Source organism: Myotis myotis, unplaced genomic scaffold (assembly GCF_014108235.1).
Source record: "Myotis myotis isolate mMyoMyo1 unplaced genomic scaffold, mMyoMyo1.p scaffold_m19_p_10, whole genome shotgun sequence".
Lineage (NCBI taxonomy): Eukaryota > Metazoa > Chordata > Mammalia > Chiroptera > Vespertilionidae > Myotis > Myotis myotis.
Window position 1 is genome coordinate 4,038,594 of NW_023416314.1, and position 24,958 is coordinate 4,063,551.

A 24,958-nucleotide genomic window follows, 5' to 3' on the forward strand; every position below is an offset into this window, starting at 1 on the left:
GTCTGGCTTTTCTGCTCATGTTGTATAGAGAAATTATACTCCCAGCCATCTCCTGATGCTTTGGAATGAGATATGCTAAGATCTTGGAGACATTTAAACCTGTGTTGAGATGGGCTCTAGCCTCCTCTGCTCCTTCACCACAGGAAAGGGATTGTGAGAGTTCTTGCTGTGCCATAAATGTTGTGTTCAGATGGGGTTTAGATGACAGTCATCTGGCTTTTTAAGTATTAGCACAACCAGACGGTTTTGGTTTTGTGCTGACAAAAATCACCTTGAGTTTTGTTTTATTTTTGGTGAGAGAGGGACAAGAAATGTCAACTGTATTCTAAGCAGGGTCAATATATGTTCTTTATTTTATGTAAGAAGGTAGTTTCATTTTAAATACAGATCTTGTTGCTCTTGTATTGATACTGTATATACAGTAGTAGATATTTTTGAAGTGTTTTCTGAGTATGATTTACTGTAAGGTTATAGTCCTGTGATTTCAGCTATACTGAGGCAACTATTAATGGTTTAGTGCATTTCAGCAGCATATTATATAGCATCTACCCTCCAGTGATCAAAAAATGAGGTTCAATGCCAACTGCTTGCTAAGGTGAGGGGGAGAAAAACACACCTATGGGGTGATGATATTAATCTGTTTTCAGTGTATTGGGAATGTGCCTAATGTCTAAGGCATATTAAATTGAGGTTTTCAAAAAATAGAGCCCCTGAAATAGAAATGAAGTAGCACTGGAACAAGAAGCAAATCGTGTGTGTCTTCTGATGGTTATCCAGTTGCCACCTCACCCGGCTCTCCTCCAGCATCGCACTTGCCTGTCACTTCGCTCTCACATCCCACCGTCCTGCACGTCTCTGTCTACAGCTCTGTCTTCTGTAATGGACCACGCTTCCTGCAGGAAAGGGACATGCTCTGTCCAAGTCTGCCTGGCGCGGCTACTCAGTAAATGGCCGATGAGTGAATTCAAGCAGGAATACATGTCTTAAACTTGCAAACCTTATCCCTGTGTCAGTAAGTGGGAACTAATCCAAAGACACTCCCTCAAAGTTTGTTCTCTCTATAGGGCAGAGGTTCTCAACCTGTGGGTCGCGACCCCTTTGGCGGTCGAACGACCCTTTCACAGGGGTGGCCTAAGACCATCCTGCATATCAGATATTTACATTACAGTTCATAACAGTAGCAACATTACAGTTAGGAAGTAGCAACGAAAATAATTTTATGGTTGGGTCACAACATGAGGAACTGTATTTAAAGGGCCAGAAGGTTGAGAACCACTGATCTAGGGAATCTTTTGTTGCCCTTCTCTGCCCATCTGATGACTTCATCTTTTCTTAAAAACCAAGAAAAGATACAGAGGTATGTTGGTCAAAATGATAAAATTGTTGCTTCATTCTCCTCCTTGAGAAAACAAAAGCTTCTCATGAGAAAGGGGGATACTCTCCCAGGATGGGTCTCACTCACCAGTAAGCTCCTTGCTCCCCAGCTAAGCCTGATGACTCACCAGCGAAACGGAAGTGGTAATGGGACTACCGCTGGGAGGACCAAGCAGGGCCCTCAGCCCAGCGCTTGCATGTAGTAGGCTCCCACCAGCCATGCAGGTGGTGAATATTATGGTTTGTTCATTTCCTCAGCAGTCATCCTTGATTAAAGACTTAAAATTCCTATTACTTGTTTATTGCTGTTTTACTTCATCATGATCTTCAGTGGAACTGCTCTCACCGAGTGACGCTCTGCATCCCTCTGAGGGGCGCAGGGAAAGGCTGTGGGAAGGTTGGGTGAAGTTAGTGCCGCGCGGCGTGGGGAGCAGGATGCAGGACCATCGCCTTTCTTCCTGCTCTGTGGAGAGGTCACGCCACCTGTCGGTTCAACTGTGTGAAGTGGCGTTTGTTTGTCTTTCCCGTGTATAATGCCTGTAACCCATGGGATCCCTGCTATGGGAAGATTTTAAAAGCCTGCTCACAGCGCGGGGAAATCAGGTGCCACAGCCTTGTGGGTTACCTGCATTCCTGGGGCATCACGCTCGGCCGGCCTTGTATTTTTGGTTAAGTTTCCTCTTTGCATTTTATGATTGTGCATATATGATTCTCCCCTACTTGTTTTTCCCCCTAAAAGAATGTAAAATAAACATTTAGGGATAGTAGAAAAACTGAAAGTGTCTTGAATATCCAATTTACCAAAATTCGTTTTATTAGTTTTGAGCATTTCATCCTGCATTAACTCTCACACCCAAATACTAAACAATAACAACGGCCACATGAAAACAATAATATGGGCATCTGCTTCCCCTCCTGAGCATCGCTAGACAGGTTAGCACCATGCCTGGCACGTGGGAAGTGCAGGACGCTGGGATGTGACAGGAAGTGACAGGCAGGTGACATGCTGCAGGTGAGCAGGATAAGGTGGCAACTGGATCAGAAAACACGTGGTTTGTTTCTTGCTCCAATACTCCTTCATGTACATTTCGAGCAGCAATTGTTTGAGGTAGACGCTATTTTTATCCCATTTTCAGATGAGGGTGTGAAAACTCAGGGAGCTGAGTGCTTGCCTCCAGCTGCACGGCCAGAAGGAGCCGGGGCTGCAGTCCATGTTGCCAGCTCTGTATTCACTGTAAGGCTCACTGCTCAGCTTCAAGAGAAACTTGATATTTTACTGTACCTGCCATTTTAACTCTCCATAACTTAAAAGAACTGAGCTCCTAATTGACAAAAATAAGAAGAAAAAAGGCCTCACTGAAATCTGTTATTAAACTTCTCTGGTTGATTGAATTGACATAACTGCCTAGCTTAAATAAACGAAATGAACTATTTAAAAAGCACTGATATTTCATGCCCCGAACCCCCCAGTTCATCTACTCTTTCATTTTCTTTTTCACTTTGACAGAATTCTCGGGTTGTATATTGAAAGCCCATGAGTTAAAGCTAATCTATGTTTAAAATTATGCATTGACAATCCTTTTGGTTTTCCCTTTTTCACATTTTTAGAAGGTTGACAACTTTTAAAGAAATGGCACATTCCTTTAACCCCAAGAATATTTTATTTAAACTTAGTTACTGGTTTGGAGAAAGAATAAACAGAACTTTCAATTAAATGTTCCCATGTCACAGAAGAATGAATGGGTAGTGATATGATTTATAGCTGGTATGAGAATAAAGAAGATAAAAGAAAATTGAAACCCAAAATTATTGGTTTCAGCAGAGCATTTCTGATTTAATTCTAAATTGTGAATAAGGTTTACGCCTTGCTTTAAATGCTTCTTGCCAGGTTTTAGAAGCAAATATCTACCTTTTATGTAACATGTAGCTTAATTCAATGCTCATTGTCTATGTAGATAATTTAAAGTGAAGAGAGGTAAATCATAATCCATATTTATATCTGGAACAATGCTTCAATAAATATTTGTTGATTAAATAAATATATGAATGAATGAATTTCATTCAAAAGTAATGTATTCGCATTTATATATTAGCATTTATGCTCTGTGTACCAGTTATGTTTTATGAGAGTTAATGGTAAAAGGAATGAAGCACACAACAAAAAAGTTTTTAGTGTCATGGACAGCTGTACCTTGTTACAAGAAAACCAAAGTAGCCGAAACCGGTTTGGCTCAGTGGATAGAGCGTCGGCCTGTGGACTGAGAGGTCCCGGGTTCGATTCCGGCCAAGGGCATGTACCTGGGTTGTGGGCACATCCCCAGTAGGAGATGTGCAGGAGGCGGCTGGTCGATGTTTCTCTCTCATCGATGTTTCTAACTCTCTATCTCTCTCCCTTCCTCTCTGTAAAAGATGAATAAAATATATTTAAAAAAAAAAAAAAAACAAAGTAGGAAAAGTAAAATAGGTTATTTTGGTAAAGAATTCACTCTAAGATTATAATTTTCCATAGGGGCCCCAAAGATCAGCTTTGTAGTAAATGGAAATTATATTTCGTGGTCTTCATTTACTAGTAAATGCTTCCTAATATATTTAGTGAATGAAAACAGATTTAGAATTAATAATGGTTTGATTGCTATATGTACTAATCTATCTACTGCTATCTCTGGCTTCTTTTTTTCTGAGGTCTGAACTTCATGGGTTTCCAAAAATCTACTTTTAGAAAAGTGGTAGATCTCTTGATCTGATAGGAAAATGCTTTGCTCCAGAGTATTGAAATCTTCTTATCTTCTGTTGTAATGTTCATAAGTTTCACCTGTTAAGGACAAAAACCTTTTGGTAGGTAAAAACAAACACACACATATATACATACTTTGTGTCTTTTACAGTAATCATTGTAGGTCACACAGACTTATTTCATCGAGGCTGCTTTGAGCAAAATCCTTTTTCTCTTTCTCCTTATGAACTTTATTTGGGTTATATGAATATCATATCTTCATTTGTTGGGATAATTTTATTTATTTGGAAATAGCCCAGTCATTTGGAATCATATTATGAAGGTGGACATTGGGCTTCTGTTCAAGATGGCACCATAGGTAAATGTGACACTCACATCCTCTCACAACCATATCATAATTACAACTAAACTACAGAAAAACCATTATTCACAACTGCCTGAAATCTAAAGGAAAAGAAGTCCTATAAAGAAAAGGCCACAACAAGGCTGGTAGGAGGAGCAGAGACCCAAATAGGGAAGGTCCCATACCTACGTGTGGTGATTAGAATTTGGGAGGGGTTTCTCAGCTGCAGAATTTCCCCCTGAAGAGCAAGGAGTATCAGCCCCACACCAGGCTCCCAGCCCAGGGTTCCAGTGCCAGGAAGAGAAGCCCCCATTAACTTCTAGCTGTGAAAACCAGTGGACAATGTGAGTGAGTGAGACAGAGTCTCCTGGAGTCCCAGGCAGTTCCTCTTAAAGGGCCTGAGCATGGATTTACTCACTTCCTGTGAGCTCAAGCATTGGGGCAATAGGTCAAAAGGCTCCAGGGACATATCGAGAGAAACTGAATTGTCTGGCATTTGGTTGAGGACTGGAGGGGCAGCTTTCTCCCAGACAGAAGTGCTGGCACAGGCCATTGTTCCTCTGCTGAGCCCTCTTGCCACAGATCCAGCAAGTGGGTGCTGTCTGGAAAAGCCTTTTCATGTGAATGGCCTGTCTTGGCTCATGTTTCAGATTTTCCTAAAATCTCTCAAACAAGCAGCATCTGGACTTGGCATGCCCCATACTTCTTGAACTTAGGGGAAGCGTAGAGGAACTTAGTTAGAACTTCAACGAAGAGATAGGAAACATAAAAATGGAAATAGAAAACATAAAAAAGAACCAGTCAGAAATGAAGAATACATTAGATGAAATGAAGAATATATTCCAGGGGATCCCCAGTGGAATAGATGAGACAGAGGACTGAATCAGAGATTTGAAAGAAAAGGAAACAGAAAACACCCAATCAGAACAGCAAAAAGAATTTTTTAAAAAATGAGGATAGTTTAAGGAGCCTCTGGGACAATTTCAGGTGTATCAACATTCACATCATTGGGGTGCTGGAAGGAGAAGAGAAACAGCCAGAAGTTGAAAACCTATTTGAAAAAATAATGACAGAACACTTTCCTAACCTGTTGAAGGAAATAGTCATACAAGTCAAGGAAGCACTACGAGTCCCAAACAAGTTAAACCCAAAGAGGCCCACACCAAAACACATCAAAATTAACATGCCAGAGGTTAAAGACACAGAGAGGATCTTGAAAGCAGCAAGAGAAAAGCAATTAGTTACAACTACAAGGGAGCTCCCATAGACTGTCCACTGATTTCTCAACAGAAATTTTGCAGGTCAGAAGGGACCTACAACCAAGATTAATCTATTCAACAAAGCTATCGTTTAGAATCAAAGGACACGTACAGAGCTTCCCAGATAAGAAAAAGGCTAAAGGAGTTCATCACCACCAAACTTGTGTTACATGAAATGTTAAAGGGTTGTCCTTAAGAAGAAAAAGAAAAAAAGGATAAATAATGTGAATAATAAAATGTCAATAAATACATATCTATCAACAATTAAATGCAAAAGGATTAAATACTCTATCAAAAGACATAGGGTGGCTGAATGGATAAGAAAAGAAAACATGATGAACTTTCCATATGCTGCCCATAAGAGACCCACTTAGATCAAAAGACACAGTAAAACTGAAAGTAAAGGGATGGGAAAAGATAGTTCATGCAAATGGAAACAACAATAAAACAACCTGGGGTAACAATACTTACACCAGACAAAATAAACTTTAAAACAAAGGCTACAACAAGAGACTAAGAAGGACCCAGCACATCTGGATATCTATCCAAAGACACCACAGCACTACATTGAAAAGACATATACATCCATATGTTTACTGAAGCATTATTTACAACTAGGAGCCCAATGCACGAATTTGTGCACCTTGAAAGGAACTGTGGGGTGTGTGTGCAGGGGCTGGTCTCGGCCCATCCTCTGTGCCCCCACCCGGTCCCTCCCTCCGTGGACCCTGGTCCCCTCTCTGCTGGCAACCCCGCTCCCGCCACCATTGCTCCCATGCGCTGATGGCACTGGCCCCAAACGCTACACACCATCAGCGGGTACAAACTGGGCTGGCGCCATCAGTGGGTGCGAGCAGTAGCTGCTGCCCTAATTGCCCCTCAGGAGCCAAGGGAGGTGGAGAAGCCCTCAGGGGTGATCTGGGCTGGCAGCTGCCACTGCACCCATTGATGGTGCTGAGCGATCAGGACCGGCGCCAGGCGCCGGCAATAGGTGCAAGTGGCAGCTCTGGTGCTGGCTGCAGGTGCGAGCAGGGCCTGCACTGGCAATGGGTGCAAGCGGCAGCTCTGGGGCCAGCAGTGGGTGCAAGTGGGGCCCTCGCCGGCAGTGGGTGTGAGAGGTGGCTGCCAGCCCCGATCGCCCCTCAGGAGCCATGGGGAGGTGGAGAAGCCATTGAGGGGCGATCGGAGCTGGCAGCCACCGCTCGCATCTGCTGATGGTGCTGAGCAATAGTGGCTGGCGCCAGGCACCAGCAGCAGGTGCAAGCGGGGTCAGCGCCAGCAGCAGGTGAGAGCGGGGCCAGTGCCAGCAGCAAATGCAAGCGCCGGGCAGGACTGTAGCATGTGGGAACAAAGAATTTTCAGTAACCACCAGAGGCTCGCCCCGATGACAGTGACCGGTGCCCCACCTTGGTCTGGCACCCCAGCTCACCTGTTTCACTATCCCGCTGCGGCCAATGCCCGCCATGTTCTGTGCTCTGCCGCCTGCTGCCAATGGCTGCCATGTTCCGCATGTGCCCCCTGGTGTTCAGCGCACGTCATAGCTACTGGTTGTTTGGTTCTTCTGCCATTCGGTCTATTTGCATATTAGGGTTTTATATATATAGATAGCTAAAGTATGGAAGCAATTTAAGTGTCTATCAGATGAATGGATAAAAAAGAATAATAAAAGGCTAATATGCAAATTGTCCCCTCGACTGGGAGTCATATAATGGAATATGACTCAGCCATAAAAAAGAATGAAATCTTGCTATCTGAAACAATATGGATGGATTTTGATGTTATTGTGCTGACTAAAATCAGAGAAAGACAAATGCCATACAATTTTCCTTACATGTGGGATTTAAAGCACAAAATAAATGAACAAGCAGAACAGAAAAAGACTCCTTCATACAGAGAACACTTCAGTGGTTGCCAGAGGTGAGGGGCTGGGACACTGGATGAAAAAGTGAAGGGATTAAGAAGTACAAATTGGTGGTTACAGAATAGTTACCGGGATGTGAAGTACAGCATAGGATGTGAAATGTAATTGAAAAATAAAACACTATTTTTTTAAAAAGTAGACATTGTAGTTGTGGCTTAAAAAAAGAGAAAGCCTGGGTATCACTAACACGCTGGGTGTAGGTGTGGCTCACGGGCTGTCATGAAGGAAGGGTAAATGGAGTGATTCAAGGGGTGCTGATTTTTTCACAGCAGCTATTTTGAAAGATAATACACATTTAAATTTTAAATCTATAAAATCCACTGATTTTTCTAGAAAGTTTTCACCTTATAAGTTAAAGTCTCACCATTTGCAGACGGACAGGCTGATGAGCAGCACTAGGGCAGGGGGAACTGGGGTGCTTTGGGCCTCATTGGCCCTGAAGAACTGAGCCAAAACATGAAGCCAAAGTCCACTTCAGTGTGGGGTGGGTGATGGGAGTAATTAGGCCTCAGTGTGGTGGGCTTTGTGTGGGGTTTTTTTTGGCTTTAAGAGTTGAAAATCCTTTTTAAAATGTTTTTCTGACTTACTCTCTTGTGTTTATACCTTTTGCCTCTTGTCTCATTGGAATCAATAACTGGGTTTTTTGCCTTCCTATTTTGGCCACCTGGGGCATTCTACCTTTTCTGGTTCCTTTTTGCAACGGAAAATTATGTTTTTAAAAACTATTTAGGCTCTAGTTATTGCACATGCTTGCTTCTGCTTGAAGTTTTTACCAAGCAGGCAGGACCAACCCATACTTTTAACGGCTTAGAGGCGTATCTTTTTAACAAATATCTCTGCAATGTGGGAAATTCAATATGCCTTCAAGTATGGGAATCCAGATCAACAGAAATGAACGCATTTAAAATATGTTATAAATATCTTGCAGTGAGTGTTTGATTGGCCTGCAATCCTTTCTTTAGATGTTTTGATGCAACCGCATGATGCAGCGCTGACATCCTGACTGCATGCTCACCCACCCACTCACTGGATCGATCGCGGTTGCTGCTCCACAAGGAGTATTGATGGACAGCTTAAATACTTCTCATTTTGAAAAGTGAAGCATGAGTAATTAAGCGATGCATCTCAAAGTTGGATACCAGGTTTTTACTCAGTCCAGTAATGAATAAAAAGTGCATTAACCAAATTAAAACTCTTACATGTCTATATATTGGCTATTGATGTGTCTTTGTGAATTTCATTACAGTATACTGGCGTCTTGTTTATCAAAGAGCTTCCCAGAAATTTCCCTTGATTTAAAGCTTTTTGTTTACATCTAAATTGGTTAGGGGAAATAATCCTGTGACAGTTCATCTTTCTCACTAATTTGTGTAAGATAATCCTAATCTTCGGTGACTCAGAAATGTACAAACATAAACAGGCCTTTTCTCTCAGTTGTGCTCAGTATACAAATATTCTCTCAGATTCTGTTCTGTATCAGTGACTATGGGAATCTTTAAAATGGTGTTCTGCTAAAGTGAATGGGCATCTACTAATGTCTGTTCATCTCAGCAGGGGATCCATATGTATGTATGTGTATGTGTATTTCCTTCACAGATATACCTGAAATAAAATTTTGAGGTTAAATGATGCTTATTGCTGAAAGTTCTTTGATGCATGGGAAAATGATGTGATTGAAATTAGATATTACGCTGCCTGAAATTTTACATTATATGTTCTTCTATTTCTCTTGTAACAGAATTGGAACAGAACTAAATATCCTGAAATGAATGACCAGTCTGTTTTCAGCTCTAACATGAGTCACTAGTAAACCATTGAGGGCACCCTTGGTGCATCACCTCTTCGAATGTTTTAGAAATGGGTTGTTGCTCCTCCAAAAGACATTGGCAGTCAAGATGCTGGTTCCCTATTAGCTGGAGAAAATACAAAAAGGAGAGCGCTAGGTGGTGGAAGGAACTAGGTTTTAATAGGACTTTAAAAAATACCTCTTCCATTGTGGCCAGCCAATGCTCTATTTTTTCTTTATCTCGTTGTGCTGTGACTCCAAGCTAGAGGAGAGAAAAGATTCAGAATAAAAGTGTGGATAAGAAGCAGAGACCAAAAGAACAAAAAAGCAAAAACTGACTAGAGGAGGCAGAGGACTGCAAACACAAAAAAATGAGAGAAATTTCAAGGACAGAATTGGATGGATACAGGTTGAAACCAGTGAGAGAGAACAGTTCTTTCTGATAATGCCTCCTAGGTTGAGGTCTGTGTACTTAACCAGAGACTTGTCAGAGCTGGAAGGGACCCATGAGCAGGAGTCTAGATAATCTTCTGGCCCTTTTGGGGGTCGGATGGCAGGTGAGGCTAGAATCAAATTTTTTTCTATCTCAACATCATCTCCATTAAGCACTTGCCAAGGAGTGACTTGAGGGCTCCAAGTGATTTGGATTCCAGTGTGTCTCACTTACCTGAATGAATTCTCATCTCACCAGTTGAGCTTCTGTGTCTCCTGTAGTGTCTCTTTCCTGCATCGGGAGACAGGCCGCGAAGTCTTGGATTGCGGCACCAACTTTCAGGAGTAGTCATTTCTCACTCTCATCTCTGACCAGAGGCGGTAGGCTGATAGGTTTCACTCCATCGTTTCCATAATTATTGTGCACAGCTATAAGCACAAAGGCAGTGATCTCATGGTATCAGGTAACCTGAGTACTCCACAAATAAGGACAAATGCTGACTTATGAAAAAGACCTATAAAAATTTAATAAAGTGGAGCTTTTTATTTGTTTTATTTTCTTTATTTGAGTTGTGAATGTGAATATATTTGTTACCCATTTTATTATTTTTATATGTGTATGTAACAAGGGTTTACTTATCTTGGGCAGTTTTAATTCTTTCTCTGTATACCTGTTTGAAGCATGATACTCAATCAGATTATTTCTTTGATAATTCTAAGATGAAATGCATAGCAAGTGATATGTCATTTTTAGCACAGTCTCTATTTAAGGTTTTTTCTTTGAAGCCAGGAAGTTTGAACATAAGCTGTTTATGATGCTATAGTTATATCTCTTCCGAAAGAAAACCACATTGTATTAACTTTCGAATAGTGTATTTTTATCAAAGCATTTGATCCTTGTTTTTTGCAAGATAATCCCAAGAACTTTTTATTTTGAGAATAGAAAACCATGATGGATTTAATTCATAAAGAGAAGCTGCTGCAAGGAATGTAAATGTAAGCACTTGATAAGGTAGGATTTCCTAGTTGCTATGGCAACCTTTGGGTCATGAGCCTGAGAAAATATAAAATAAGTCCTGAAGCTGTGAAGATGATTATAAAATTTAACTGTCATTCTTCATTTAGAGTTGATGGCAAACATTATTTACTTAAGTTTATCTCAAGGCAAGTGAGGATCTGTTTTTAAAAATCTGAGACTCAGATCACAAATGAATCCATGTTGCACTTGTCTAACATTATAAAGCACATGCAGCATTTATTATTCTAAACAGACTATTTGTACATAATATCCCTGTAGATTTGGTCACCTTCGTATGGAAGCCAACAGTTTTTGTCTCTTGAATTCCTAATGAAAGCTGGAGAATGCAGCTGTATACATTGAGTAATTTTGCAAAAATGTGTGTGCTTTCTGTGCCAAAAAGAAGGCCTAGGGGATGGTGTAGGAAGGAGGCCTTTGTGCCTTCTTTTCAGGTTCAAATAAAAATAAACTGTTCCGTATGGACCAGTGCCAGGAAGGGATGTTAATACAGCAGTATATTTTCAAAATATCTAACAACCCTAGATGAAAGAGGTAGGCTGGACTCTCTCTCATGCATGTTGCCCCTCCGGCCAGGGCGTGGTGTGGTAAAATCCCCTTCTCTACTAGGAGAAGGAATTGCATACAAGGTGTCAGATTTCTAAATTGAAATATCATGCTTAACTGTGCGCTATGACAGTTTCAGTTTTTCTTGCTTTATCTTTTACAGAATGCTGTTAATTTACCCTAATAACCTATGAGACCCATTACAAATCATCCAATCTTGCAAATTTGTGAGTGTGTGGACAAACACTGTAAACTATCAGATACCGCATCAGACAAATGCAGTTTATTGCAGGAAGGAAAATAGACTCGCATGTGGAGAGGGAACACATTTTTACGACCAGATAAGTGCTTCCTTGTCGTCTGCTTGCCCGTCGGGAGCGTCAACGCGTTGTATGGTCTGCAGCAGCCAGTGCCTTACTGGCTCTTGAGCAAAAACATCGTTTTTTTAAAAGCAGGCACAGAACCTCAGTGATTACATGCAAGCTGATAGCTGGTATGGAATTTCCCCATATCCTTTGCCTCCTTAAAAAACTCCTCTTTCCGGCTTTGCATGCTGAACCTTTACGTTAAAAAGCAGCAGCATTCGCGGTTATTAAGAATAAAATGCACACCTGCCAGCTTCCTGCACCGCACCCCTTTGCGTCCGAACCTGGGGATTGTCCCGGCCTCCCTTTGGGAAGATGAGGTAGATTCCTGCCCACACACCCAGCAGCGTGCACTGCTCATCAAAGCCCTTTGCTCAGTTGGATTGTTTCATGTCTCGCAGCAGAAATAGCTGCTCTTTTTCTTTTCTGTTTTCTTCAGGCATCTTGTAATTGCAGCTGCTAATGTGTCTTCCTTCTGAGCAGCACAGAGATGGCAGCCGTTCCTGCTCACACACAGCCTAGCTCCCAGCGGGACCCAGTGATGAGCTGGCGCCCCACCATTGCCCTCTCCATCGCCCCGTCCCTTCATCATCAGGCCTGACCTGGTCTACCAGCTTCCCCTTCCTTCTTGCCACTGGCCCATGTATTCTGCCTGGCTCACTAGCAGCAGCTGCCGCAGCATCAACCAGAGCAGCAATGAGCATTTTTAAATGCTGAGTATGTGCTAGGCACTGTGGCGAGCTCTACGCTGTTTACTTGTGTTTGCTGAAGGCTTTACCCGACATAATTTATATACATACGTCCATACACATTTTAAATTTTACTTTAAAATCATCATCTCGTGAGATTTCCATGTTTGTGTTTTTGTGCGGCTCTGAGTTCTAACAACGTGTGCATGTTTTCAAGCCACGGGACAGTTTCATCACGCCCCAGATGCCCTTGTGTCCTGTGATAAGCATTTCGAATGCATTTGCTATTCAGTTCTTATAATGTTCTGTGGTATATGTACTATTATCTCACGGTTTTTTTACTTTTTAATTTAATTTTAATTTTTTTTGGTGAGGAAAGTGAGACTCAGAGAAAGTAAGTACCTCAGTCACGGTTGTGGCCCAGACCAGGCCCAGAACTTGAGCTTGTCCACCCTGTCCCGCACTACCGCTCACAAAGGCGGCTCGGCGCTAGATGGCCAGTGGAGCACGAGGGTCTCCGTGAGATTTTAAAGGACAGACTGTGATGTTGCATCTCGCCAAGGATCACAGACATGTCTGTGTGATGCACTCTCAAAAGTCATTAGCAGACTCGGGTTTTGTTGGTGTTTTATTTTGTCTTGACTTCAGGTAAGACTGGTGAGAGGATGGAATTGACCAGTCTCTTGGTTCAGCGGGGAACCATTGATCATGAAAGCTTTTTGGACGACACTTTCCAACCCCCGTGTCTCATTGCTGTCATGCCATTTCCCCGCAGGCTGTTTCATGCCGCTGCGCGCAGAAACCGAAGCTGGGCTTTTCCATTAGCCTTGGTCAGCTCACGCGATCCCATCTCTCTTCAAAAATAAAACCCATTTCAGTAGCTGTGGGCTCTTCTGTGCGGGTGAATCAGCTGCAGGAATAATAACCAGAATCTTTCACCCATGCTTTCACTCCAGTGTGCTGATGCTCCAGTCGTCCTAAATATCAGTGTGGAGTTTTGCTGTAGAGAGGGATTCTTCTGCCACCGTTCAGTGTAAATCCCCTGAAGTGCAAAGGAAACTGTGGGCAATACAGGAAGTGCTGAGGCTCTGACCCGAGGGGAAACGGAGGGGGATGGGCAAAATGCTTCGTCCAGGGGAAAGCAGGCGCCCTAGGTGGGCAGAGGTCCAGTCCCAGCACTGCCCCGGGCTAGAGTGGCACCTGAAATCGAGTGGACGAGGATAAGCGATTTTGTGACCAGAGCCTATGCATGTGCCTCGGGTTTCACGGTGGTGGCCGTAATCAGTGATGATCGTGCAGACTCTGAGGAAACAGCCCCGCATAACCTCGTTTCCTTTTCTGATTTCCTTCTCCTGGTTTTGCTTCTGACATAACCAGATCTGGGCTGTTGAGACACATTGCTGATAAAAGATGCACCCCTTCGTACAGGCTTGGGAATATCACTTGGGAAAGTTTTGTTTGAAGTGCTCCTCAGGGCAGGCCGGGCATCCTACTTGCTCTGTGTATGCACTTACCTGTCCTGAAGGAATAAGATCCACCTTCGTTGGAATGACAAAAGGGAGGAAGCCAGGCATCCATGGGAAATTGTGTTTGGGGGTTTTGATCCCTTAATTTTATTCTTCTCAAAGCAGCATCTGTTTTTGAGATGAAGATGTGGGCATTAAAAGCCTAAACACCAGTAAAAGAGTTTCTTTCTTCTATTTGTGACCATTTGTGAGGAAGAGGGGAGGAATGCTGGCCATCACTTAGCTGAGGGAGCCCCTGAAAGTCTTACCTTGCAGTAGCTTGTCCCTAGGAATGTCATGATTGTCACGGAGCAGCTGATTGTACTGAGAGTTTTATGTATCTATTTGAGTATTTTTTTAAAAAATTACTATTTTACTTCCCTAACTGTAGCCTAATTTAGGCCGGATGAACTGAAAAATCTTTTGCATTTGCCTCAGCAATACAGTTAGAGTAGCTAACCTGAAATCAGCTTTCAGTCAGAGAGGAACACGATGCCTCTGGAAAGATTACTACACGCTAAGTTTTCTCTCCTTTTTTCTAATTTAGATTCGTTAAGTGCACTTTGTTAATGTTGAACACGGAATCAAACAGTATGTTTCTTTCATTTTTAAGCATTGCAAATTCAAGGCAGGGGCCTCCGCTCTGTCTTCAGACGAATGAGCGCACCTTTCTCGGGAGAAGGCGGCTGCGGTCAGTGCTCCCTCACCTCTATCAGGGACACTGATTACGGTGGGGGTGGCGACTCTCCAGGCCACGCTGTCTTGCTTCTGCTGCTTAAGAATGGATCATGCAGCCCAGCCTTAAGACAAATGGGTCACAGTGCGAAACTCTGCATGAATCAAAGAATGAATTTCAAAGTAATACAGTGGCCCAACTCTGAGCTTCTGTCTACTGTTTAAGTATTTCCTAGCTTAGAGGCAATACCTCCTAACTGGCTCTTCCGTGACTTGACACCTGTTGGTGTCAGGGCTTGTCATCCCCACGCACTTTCAGCCATTATTTCTAGACCTTATTGAGAGTTATTGATCATTGAAGGGGAAAGTACATACACATTGCTCACTAATTTTTGCTGCTAATGAACTCTGGAAAGAAGTTGTTCTCCTGTGGAGCAGGAAACAATATTTTGGGGACCCTCCCCTCTGAAGATACACAAGTGGCCAATTCTGGACCTGTCAGAAGTGGAAACCGACGCAGTGTTAGCTGCAGTGCATGCCCCCCTCGAGCATGGGGAGCGTGCGTGTGTCTGTCACCTCTCTGCCCAGCGGTGCCATCAGGCAGTCAGCTGCTCTTCATGTTTCCCTCCAGTCCTGAATTGAAACTTTTTTTAAAAAATGAACTATGACAGAAGCAATTTGAGGTAGTGATGCCTTGAAAGAGAACCCAATTAAGATTACCTTTATGGTTGCTCATTGTCACCTACGGGACGCAGCATCACGGTGCTCTTCCCAATATTAGCACTCTGAGGGGTGTGACCTGACAGTGTTCAGGCGGCATCACAGACTGGGCTGTGACACTGAGATTTTAACTGGTGGCACAAAGGGCTGCCCACGCGAGTCTAGTGCAGAGAGAACCACGGGCTCGGGAGTGCAACCATTCTTATTTTGTTTGAGCTCTGTGAATATTTCTGTATTTAGCCAAAGCCACGTGACATTGAGTGGCTAATTGAAGGTGTTGGAAATGGGTTTTGTAACTGTACCACGTAGAGCGGGGACTGGGAAAACGCTGGTGTCTTAGCTGATTTTCCGACCTTAAAATGCTGTATCGTTCCCCTTCCTCAGCAAAGACCCACCATGCGGATATGTGCCGTGGGATCTCTCAGAGTTGTGCCATTAAAACTGCAGTGTGATCGATGATTCATGAACATCTGGAGCCACTGTCTTTCACAAGATGCAGTGATGACTCTGGAAGGGGAAGCTGTTTGAGAGGACCATCTGTCCCTGAGAGTGGGATTTCCGGGGCGCTCACCTCTGTCCCGATCATAAAAACAGGTCTAGTGGCTGCATCTCTTCCTCGTGCTGCCTTGTTCCCTTCCTCCTCCTCACCATCCTCCTTCCCGACTCCGAGAGCCAGGCAGTCAACAGACTCTCAGAAACGATGTCATGAGTCACACAGCTTCTTCTAAACAGAGCAGTGCAATATACTGGCATCGCTTTGTACTCCGAAAATCCCTCCCGACGCGTAACAGGTGTCATTCGTCTCTGCGTGTCAGAGGAGGAACCCGAAAAGGAGACGAATGGGGAAGCCTGACACAGAAGGTGCTGTTGTTAGTGCTGAGACTTGTGCTCGGTCTCCACTGTGCAGATTATTCACAGCAACGGTTACTCCCCAAGAAGCCCTACTCCCCTCCACATTCCTGTCAGTGGCGTGCGGTCAGGAAACCTGCCCTCATTTTAACTGCTCAGTATGTGGCCATGAAGTCACTTACTCATAAGGGGCCCTGAGGCACACCCCAGAGGCCGATGTGCGTGGCCTTTAGCTCTGCCGTCTGGGGGTCCACACTGGGGCCGCTCGCCACTCTTCTAAGGAACCAAGAGTGAGTTCTCCTTTGCCCAGCGTCCTGCCGAGTTCGCAGTTCGCCTGCCCTTCCCAAAGGTATCGGCCCGTGGTTTGTTTGGCTTTTATATCCACTTCGGTGCTTACAGTTTGTGTCATGGTCTTGGCCCTTGGGGGTGTTTTGGATGGCATAGGACATGCTATTGAATATATATAGCATATAAGCTGCTTCATCTCGGCAGAGTCATGGATGCTGAAATATTTCCGAAAGATGTATTCTGTAAAGATTCATGAACTGCATACTCTGCCTGTGTCGGAAGCACATATGTGATTTTATTTGTGGCTTAATCAACAGGAGAAGATGCCAAGCCGCTTTGACTAGCTGGCGGTGGACCTGTCAGTGTTTGCCTTATTTTCTCTGTAAGACCTGCTGGAGATGAGAACCAGCAGAAACGCCAAGGAGCTATCTGGGGCTTCGTCATAGCAGCATCTCTAATGATCAGAGAAGCCTTTTATACCATCGTGTTCCCGATCATGCGGCTGAACATCTGTCTACCTGTCTGTCCACCTTTAATGGCATCATCCAGGTCTCTCTGATCCTAGACAGTCCCGTCAGTGCGGCTCCGCTCTCCCCATTTCTGATCACTTACACAACATTTCTGCAAAAAAAGTGGTAAAACCGAGAGCTTTCTAATAAACTCAAACTGAACCATTTTATGAGAAGTTAATTTTCTATTGCATATCCAGGGAAGCCCTGTGCTAATTTCTTCAAAGCCAAGTACTTATTTATTGGGGACAAAAGGAGCGTGTTCTACCCAGACGCTGCAATCTGCTAAACACTAATTTTGTTTAAAAAAAATTGACAGTAGGAAGTCAGGGATTTAATTCACTGATTTATTCATTAATTTATTTGTCAAATACTTATTAAGACATACCTATTATATGTAGGACTGTGTGTGTGATTCAAAAATGAGATACTGTTTCCCACTCTAAAAAGTGATGGAATATGTATAGATTAATTATATGAGAACTATTACGTATTGATTTCAATATGAAAATACTCAGAAAGTGGCATGATACCCCAGTGGAGAGAGAACTCACTTCTGGTTGGGCCGATCAGAAGTGGCGTGATGAAAGGAGGATCCCCTAATTTGGGCATTGGCAAATGGGAGGATTTGTGACAAGATCTAATAGCAGGAGGCATCCTAAGCAGAGGGATCAGCATGAAATAAAACAAGGGTCCGGTCATGTTGAGAGTGGCGTGCTGTGGGCTAGTTGACTGAAACCTGCAAAGAGTGATCATGGGAAGTCATGCTGGTGGGGATGGTAGGCGGTCCTTCAGAGACTTCAGAGGCATGTTAGGAGCTTTGGATTTCCTTCAGTAGAAAGCCAGAAGTCATTGAAGACAGTTTGGAAGAGGAAATAACAGAAGTATGTATGGATTGCAGAAGCGAATACCACAGCAGTCTAGCCAGGAGTTAGTGAGAACTTTAACCAGGGCAAACACAGTGGGGAATAGATGCGAAGACCTGCCTGATGTAGAATGTACAAAGTCAGGGCAATTGATGGCAAATTAGAGGTGTCAAACTGACCAGAGAGGATGCCCTTGACAGTGATGGAGGGGCCAGGAGAAGGGCAGCTGGGTGGAGCGATGCAATAGATTTTGTGGGACTTACCGAACACTTGGTTCCAGGGCAGATGTCCAGGACTCTGTTGTCAGTGTGAACATCGGAGCGGATGAATGTGGTAGGGTGTTGGAGAGAGGTGTAGAGTCTCCTATATATAATTAATAGTTGAATGGATAGCAAATTTGTGATAAAAATTCATGTAACTAAATTTTATTTATTAAGTAATAAGCATTGTGTCTCATTGAGCTGATAAAATCCTATGCAGGAGCCAGGAGCTTTTTGAAAGTTTTACAGTTGCCTGAGACTCCTTTCTCCACTTCATTACTTATAAGGACCCTCAGAGGAGTCACCACATGGGATGGGCACGGAGAGGGTGGGGAGGGATACAGCCACTGGACACGTTGGCCAGGATAACGGGGACTCCCGAAGGTGAAGGGAGAGTGTTGAGGTGGGGGGCTCAGCACGGTGGTGCCGACTGGAAGGGTGAGGGAGCTGAGAGCAGACTGTTGGCTGTGGTACCCAGGAAGAAGTTGCTTCACGAGACTCGCTTCCATAGTTTGGTTGCAATAAAATTGTAAGAACTGAGGGAAGGAGTGTTTGATGAAGTATAGACCATATTAATGAGGGAGGCTGGATCTGGGGTATAAGTTGAGGACTCCTCTTGCAAATGTTTGACTTGAGAGAGCAGCTCAGATTCCCTCAAGGAGCCTCCAGTGGGGGTGGTAGGAGCCCCCCGAGGCTGCATCGCAAGAGGTAGGATGCTTTGAATAAGTTCGCAGCCAGTCAGTCATGTGAACCTTGTCCAGGTTATTGCCTGTGCCGCCAAGATGCTCGGGGTCTCTCCACCTGGCTCTCAACTGAAATTCAGGCAGATGTGGGAAGCCATAGTCACCCGCAGTACCTGGATCTCCCCCTGGGCTCGGGCGAGGCCTGAGGCGGTGCTGTCCTGAGCTTTATGTACCTCTCAATTACAGAGCCTCATCCGAAAGATTATTTACGAAGAATAACTGGCCTGATAGTTTTGGAGAAATGGTTGCTTTTTATTCTGTTCTTCTGCCTGAAATTAGGACTTGAATCAGAACATGTTGATTATTAATTGAAATCTGCAAAATTCTGGGCAGTTTCTTAGCTTAAGCAGCGTAACAGAACTAATCATAGCCAATTAGAATAAATACTATTAAGCAACGATGAGACAAAACTGCTGTGGTTGTCTCGTTCAGCAATACTGACTCCAGAGTAGTCCCGTATAATGTTTATGTGTTTGAGTCAAATTAATGGTTTGAATGAGATGAGCGCGTCGGGCAGAAACTATAAGTAAAGTTAATTTTTGTTGTTTATGTAGTGTGGAAGAAGGAATAAAAACCCCTATGATCTTTTTAAAATTGATTTTTAGAGAGAGAGAAAGAAATATCCATGAGGCTGCCTCCTGCATGCCCCTGCTGAGGACTGAGCCTGCAACCCAGGCATCGAACCAGCAACCTTGCAACTTTTCGGTGCACGGGAGGACGCCCAACCAACTGAACCACACCAGCCAGGGCTTCCTGAGATCTTTAAAGGATTTTGTGGGGTCTCTATAGGACAGAATAGTTATATTTAATCTTTTAGCTATAAGTAAGTCATATAAAATTTTGGTTTTCTGCTCATTTCCGTTTTTAATATTATTTCTTCACAATAGTTTAATGACAGCTAATTGTGCTGCAGCATTTGGTAAATGTCATGTATCCACTTTTCCAAAAGCAGTGAAGGAGTGTAAGGATGTGGCTTCTTTTTTCAAAAGATCTATGCAGCAATTATCCTGAAGGCTATTACAGTATGCAAGTAGCAAGGGGGTCCTTGTCCCCTAGATTAGAATATCAATATTGATTCAACATGTACAGAAAGAAAACAGTATTTCTGACCAAATGTTAAACTTGTTTCGAGAGTGGAAAGAGCACCCATGTCAAGGTTTGACGAGGGTTTGCGCTCTCACTGCCCTGCTGAGCGGGCTGGCACCGAAATTTGCTGAACTGCTGCCCCTGGTTTCGTCCTGCTCACCTACAAACGGATGTTCTAATGTTTGTTCTGCCTCATGCTCAGGTCCTGGGAGGATCACAGGTGACCTTGTACTCCATGCCCCGTAATGCGCTGAACGCGTGCAGATGATTATTATTTCAGAAGAAACGTTGTCTCTGGATTATTAATTATTACTAATTTAAAATATATTAGGCATCTGACTTGCAATGGCTTCCACAGAGAATTAAACTGGCCCTGGATAGGGAGGTGATGTGGTCCCATTCGTTCATGGTAGGGAAACTGAGGCACGCAGAAATAAACTCAATGGCTTTTTGTTTTCCACCTAAACCTTGTTCCCTACCCATTATTAATGACGTCATACACTTCGTAGAAATGGCATGCAGATCGCCTGGAATTACTGCGTGAAGCTACAAAAAAGGGTTTCTGCTGAGAATGAAACGATACGGCCTTGCGGCGGCCTGTCTTTGCGGTGTGAGCAGGGCTGCCTGCACCGCTGTGCTTCCCTGGTGGCGAGCTTGGGCGTGGAGGCCTCCGGCTTCAGACTGGAGCAAGGTTGCCAGTGACTGTTCGCACACAAGTGTCTTGCTGTCACGCCAGGTCACGGACCCATCCAGCTGTTGCTTAGTGGGTGGCCAGAAGCAAGACATGGCCCTCGTTATCGTTACTCTTGAACGATTCTCTCCCAGGGGTTTCCAGAGCCCAGTACAGATCGCGGCCCATGTCGCTCCGATGCCTGCGCCGCGGGAGTGTGGGCTGCGCCGCGGCCTCGGACTGCTCGGCCAGCCGGCTCTGTCCGCCACAGTGGACGGGCAGCACGCAGTGAAATACTCGTTTTCAGTGCTTCATTCCCTCGCCGCCCCAGACGACAGGTTTTCCACGAGCTCGGACTCAGTACTGTGCACCAAACTGTTTATTGTCATGATTAATACATCTTTCTTTCCATGCCCAAGTGGCTGTGAGAGATTTGGCTGGACATTTGGGGAAAGTAATGCAAATTTCAAGATCCTTTTAGTGGCATATCATGGAAGTGCGTAATGATCATATCAGCACTGCGTTAGATTCCGAGGAGGAGGAGGAGGAGGAGGAGGAGGCAGGCCCCCTGAGAGCCGGAAAGCTGCTCTTTGTGAGGGAAAGGTCGGCCACGCTGGGTGGGGAGCAGTGAGCGCCCCTCGGCGAGGCATTAGAATGAGTCTATCTGATTTTCCTTCACTCGTGACCTTTCGAGATGCCGCTTTTAGATTGATAAGCAGGTGGATGCTTTTAGTAACCAGTGCAGTCAGTTTCATAGAGAAAGGCTGTCTCTCAGATACGCAGACATCGCCTCCACACAGGGCTTTCCTGCGGAGCCTCCGCGGAGAGAAACTCAGTGATCATATCTTATCTGTCACACGGAGAGAAAATTCGCCATCAGTCTGTGTTCAATTAGACATTTTTTCTCTCAGAGCATTAATCATTTTCTGGAACATTCACCCTCCAGTTGAGGATCTGGAGGAAGGCCTGGGAGTGGGCACCCCTCCTGGCTGCCCTCTGGATCTCCTGCTCTGCTCCCCCCACCTCCTCCCAGATCAAAGCTGCTCTGTTGCTATAGCGACCCTTCCACGTGGGCCTGCTGTCTGCAAGGAGCACAGGAGTGGGAGCCTGGAGTTCTCAGGCAGCCAGAGGTGATCTGCGCGAGGCAGGTCGCCAGCGCCGCCAACCCGCCAACCGCCCTGGCCCATCTCAAGTGTAGAATTTGTTACGATGCCTGCAAACTCTAAACAGTCTTTACTTTGTATTTTGCAAGGGTGAAGTAGTTTACTTTCCATGGCCAACACACTCAAATTTCTCTTCCTCTCTGCTTGTTTTCAGTTCTTAATTACACCATCCATCTTGTTTGCTCTAATTTCCTCCTTTTATTCTCCTTATCCCTTCAGCCATCAATAGTTCAAGTCCATAGGCGTCTTTTATTTTGTCACATGCTGGTGTTTTATTGGGCTTCTGTGCTGTTTCTCTTTCTCATTTGATATCCTGCCTGATAATAAAGTCTTCATAAGCACCCCTGATCACATACACCGGGTTCCTTCCCTTCCTGTGCACAGGTTTTAATTTCCTACTGAAATCACAAGTGAGGTGAAGAAACTCGCTCTCCCGCAGTGTCCCTGACTCGGGGTGCTGGGGGAGCAGGGCGGAGCTGAGTGCTCCCATCCTGCCAGGCCTCCTGCAGCGAGCAGTCTAAGCAAGAAGGATCCGCTGGGAAGCGCCAGCTTTCACATGGCAGGAATTCTGCTCATTTAAAATAGTCTGTTTAAAAACACCCAGGGGTGCATTCAGGAGTCCACATAGAAAAAGATCCCCCTCAGGAGGTCTGGGCCTCCCAGCCACATGGATAGACAGTGCGGCACATGCCTGGTGAGCCGGACCGGCCTCCGCGCTCTGCCTCCCTCCCCACCCGCCCTCCATCTGTTCACTGTCAACTCTGAGACCCTCACTAAGAACCCCTGGGCTGGGCGGTGGCCAGCAGGGCTCCCGCCCTCCTGGAACTCGCATTCCAGTCACTTTTGACCTGCAGGAGAGGCCCCGGGAGAGGAGGCTCTGGTCCCACGCTGTCCTCCCAGAAGCCTCTGGGCCCATATGGCTGTGTGACTTTAAGCCAAGCAGAAGCAAATCCAATGGGCTCCGGTTGGACAGTGCAGACACCGAACATGTCCATTATCACAGAAAGTGTTGTCACGCAGGGCTGTCATGAACACCCCCATTCCTACCAGTAAAGGTGGTAAGCAGGCATTAAAGAGGCACATCTCTAATAAACAACACTGTCATCTCCAGGAAAGCCATTTTTAAGCAAAATGAACATCCTGCTCCTTGTCAGCTGGGGGAGGGGGAGGGGGGGGAAGCAGGTACAGGCAGGGAGGGAGGAGGGAAGGGGGGGGGAGGCTGCCTGAGGCCCAGTCCTCTACTTCCTGGTGGAGTTAGAGAGGCAGGTCAAGATTCAGAAGCTGAGTGCCTAGCCAACTTTTCGTGCATCCATTCCACAAACTTCTGAGGCTGGAGAGACCTTGTAGTGAAGTAAATAAGACCTTTTTATCTCTAGTGGAAGGAGACAGGTGTCAAACCCTGACCGGCAGGAGCAGGGCAATTCGGGCCAGGATACAGGATCCAGCCCTGGGCATCTGACTTCCCAGGGAGTGGGAGGAGCCAGGGGAATCAGCTGGAGGTGCGTCTGGGGGATTTCCTTTGTTTTGTCTTTAATGCATTCTTTTTTGGAACAAGCTGGTTTAGAATCCAGGTTATATAGAAATAGGCTGGTAATTGTCAATTATATAAAGTATAATCAGTTATAAAATTCAAGTAGCAAAACCTGGTAGTGCGTTTGGAATATTTGCTGTAAAATGTAATTTTCCCGCTGATATTCTGGGAGGGAGGTATTGTTTCATCTGGGGAAGTGTGAGTGCCCAGAGATGAACGGTCCTCTCACCTTTTCCTCCTGCTGCCTCCCTGCCGTCCGGTACACCAAGCCCGCCTCCCGGAGGGCCCTGCTTTATCGCTCTTATTTGCCAGGGACGAAGCCGTGCTTCCTCCCACACATCCCTCTGCCTGCCTCCTGCGCGTCCTCCCATTCGGCTCAATGTCACTTCACCCACAGCCCTTCCTGACCCCCCTATATAAACACCGGCCTGCACACAGCACTTTCCAGCCCCCTCGCCTGAAAGCACTGGTCACCTGACGTACCGAGCCGGCAAAAGGAGGTTCACGGTGGTGAGTACGTGAACCAGAGTTTGCTCTTGTGTTATTTATTAATTATTGCATTATTTCCACATGAACAACCGTAAACCTCCTTTTGCCACACCCTGAATTATATGTTAGTGTTTCTTAAGGGTCTGACTTCCATCTTTAGAACTCCATGAAGATGGGGATCTGCACTAGTTCACCGTCATCTACCCAGTGCCTACAGAAGTACTGGCGCACAGTAGGTCTCAGTAAGTATCGCTGAGTGAAGAACTCTATACTGACATGTTACAGATCCCCAAAGGAGTGGTTAGGTTAACCATTCTTCCGATTTGTCTTTGATTCTGTGAAGGTCATTGAGACGTGTGTCTTGGAGCAGTTCGTCATTCTCTGTAGCCCCGTCTCAGAGGCCACTGCCACTGTCACTCCCCAGCTAACCCCTGGGCGAGGCAGCTCCGTGCCGGCCGTCAGACGCTGGGCCACGGCATGTCCGTGTTTGAGCGCAGCATCTGTGTGGCCAGACCATGGCATCTCAGAGGACCCCTGCGTTTCTGATTTAAATAGTGACTCTGGCTTGCTTTTCCCTCCCTCCCTCCTCCACCATACACTTCCACAGGATAGCAGCCCCATTAGTCAAGCAGCCTCTACGGAGGCCTGTTCCTCGCTGCCCCGGGAACCTCGTGCCCCGTGTGCCCTTATCAGTGTAGACACTTCAGGGGGAACTTCGTGCACAGCACCCGAGGCCCTTCCCTTGCACAGTGAGGGGCTCCCAGCTGAGAGCGCAGTGTCCCTGCTTCCCTTTTGGATGCTTGGCCCGACCTACACAGGAGGAAGGCGAGGCAGGGGTTCCCACAGGCAGTGGGCAGATAGGGGTCTGGAGGGGACTGCTTTTCTTCTGTGGATTTTGTGAAATTGTTTGCAGAATGACTCAGCATTTTGGGGTAAAAAATAACAGCTTCGAGTCGCTTTTCAATTAGGCGAATGTTCTTTGGCTGAAAGGCTCTGTTGTTCTTGAAATGCGCTCCCCTTCTGTCGCAGAGCCTGTGTAATCAGTGGCGATGTGGGCCACCCTCCACCTCCACCCGCTCCTGCCCTGCCTGCTCCTCTGTGAGGCTCCTCGCCAGGAGG

General features: G+C 45.2%; 1 protein-coding gene and 1 long non-coding RNA gene across 8 annotated transcripts in view; both read left to right on the forward strand.

The window, feature by feature from the left end:
• LOC118664298 overlaps positions 1–9,257 on the forward strand; it is a 41,672-nt gene extending 32,415 nt beyond the window's left edge. For both annotated transcript variants that reach the window (XR_004970290.1, XR_004970291.1), the window contains one exon: positions 8,594–9,257. This is a non-coding gene — a long non-coding RNA (uncharacterized LOC118664298). The remainder of the gene's footprint in view (positions 1–8,593) is intronic.
• Positions 1–24,958, forward strand: part of CADM1 (cell adhesion molecule 1) — a 349,165-nt gene that overhangs the window by 210,785 nt on the left and 113,422 nt on the right. The gene's annotated exons all lie outside the window — the stretch shown is intronic.